The following is a 2500-nucleotide window of genomic DNA, read 5'->3' on the forward strand; positions in this document are numbered from 1 at the left end:
TGAGAAATAAATCGTCGGTAATTTTTCTCCCTTTAATCGATTATACGAATCTAAAATCCAAAGGATTGAAAGAAAGAGTCATCATTTGTTATAATAATGATGATCACTATTATGATTATTATGACTGTCACTATTATTTCTCTTGGTATTATTATTTTTGTGATTAATGTTACTGTCAACCTATCATTTTTATCATTATCATAAAAATTACTTTGATCGTCATTAATCTTTATTTTCAGTCTCACTGCTCTCTCCAACATTACCATCAACATAATTTCTCATCTTGACTACAGTCACCTTCAAAATGGTCATCGTAACAGCTTCACCATCCCCCCCCCCTTCAATACGACCTCCCCTTTACAACGATCACCCCTTCACAACGACCACCCCTCCACAACGACCACCCCTGCACAACGACCACCCCATCACAACGACCACCACTTCACAACGACCACCCCTGCACAATGACCACCCCTTCTCAACGACCACCCCTTCGCAACGACCACCCCGCAGATCATTCATAGTGACACTATTATTTTCCCGCCGCATATCACCGTAAGCGACAGCCGGCCCTCCTGCCGCCTCCACGTGGGCAGGACAGAGCTACAAAAACCCGTCTTTCCTTCAGCCCTGAACTGCTTTCACTCGCCCGTATTTCAGATCGTTCTTGTCGCTCCGGCGTGACGCAAATCATCGCTCACAAGTGGTAATCCATCACTGTGCGTCTTGTTAATCCAGGTCATTATCCAGACCTGTCGGTTAATAATCCTTAAAGGGTATATGTCAGCGTATGTTCGAGTGTGTCTTTGTATGTATATATCTGTGTGTGTGTGTATATATATATATATATATATATATATATATATATATATATATATATATATATATATATATATATATATATTATTTTATTGTATATGTGTATATATAGTGAAAATAATATGAAGAAATAAAAATATATATATACAAATAATATAAATATATATATATCAATCAATAATAATATAATCATACATCAAATAGATATATAACTATACTATATACTATAAACAATACAAACAACTAACATATAATAATATATATGTATACATGTATATATATATATATATATATATATATATATATTTTTTTATATTTTTATTATTTGTTTGTGTTGTTGTGTTGTGTGTTTGTGTGTTTTGTTGTTTGTGAAAAAAAGAAAGAAAACACACACACACACACACACACACACACACACACACACACACACACACACACAACACACACACACACACACACATCACACACACACACACACATACACACACAAACACTACCAACAACACAACAACACACACACACAACAACAACTACACACACATATATATATATATATACATATATTACATGAATATATACATATATATATATATATATATATATATATATATATATATATATATATATATATATGTATATGTTATATTATATATATATATATATATATATATATATATATATATATATATATATATATATATATATATATATATATATATGCACGTACGTGCTCTAGCTTTTCCATCCTGCGGTTTTGTAGGAAGACTTACTCTGAGCTGAGGCAAGAAGGGCTTCCTGGCCGGTCCCCCGCGACGCGCCCTTCGACGTACCTGGAATACAGCGAAGGCGAAGAGGTCAGACGGGGCGTTGTGTTGACTGCAGAATGTTTCATGTTTAGATTAGTGCCTTTTTGCTCAGTCGATCTGTCTTTCGCCTTTTACTTACCCCCACCACCTTCTCTATTTCCATATTACTTTATTATTTTTTTTTCTTGGGTCTCTCTTTTCTTCTTCTTCTTCTTCTTCTCTCTCTTTCTCTCTTTCTCTCTCTCTCTCTCTCTCTCTCTCTCTGTGTCTCTCTTTCCTATTTTCTTTATGGTGTCTTCAACATTCCTTTTCTTTTTTTCTTTATGATGCTTTCAACATTCACTTAATTTGCTCAACCTTTCAGCACAGCGACCTAGCCTGCAGGTGTGTTTACCTCGGTGCTCCCCGCTTCAGGTAACCGGGAGAGTTAGTGGTCCTTTTTTCACTTTCTTCATTCATTATAAAGTCATTGGCTGGACTCATTCATAACAGGTCGAGTTTTTTAAAGAATGAAGTTACCTTCAGTTTTTCAAGGGCCTAGTTTTACGTATATTGCAGCAGATGGAGTGTTGGTAATGAAAGTAGGAAAATATTATATGAACCCGTTCTCCCTCATTTTCGCTTTTCTCAATAATATCCACATTAAGGATGTAGATTATAATGACAATAAAAGAAATAATAATACTTACGATAATGATGAGCATGGTCATGAGGATGTAATGATGATAATGTTAATGGTAACAACGACAATGATAATAGTCATGATATAAATGGTAATATTGACAATAGTAAAAATAATAACAAGAATATAAAATCAATTGATGATAATGATGGACATGTAACGATTTTAATAATAATGATGATGAGAATAATAT

The sequence above is a fragment of the Penaeus monodon genome, chromosome 9 (assembly GCF_015228065.2).
Source record: "Penaeus monodon isolate SGIC_2016 chromosome 9, NSTDA_Pmon_1, whole genome shotgun sequence".
Lineage (NCBI taxonomy): Eukaryota > Metazoa > Arthropoda > Malacostraca > Decapoda > Penaeidae > Penaeus > Penaeus monodon.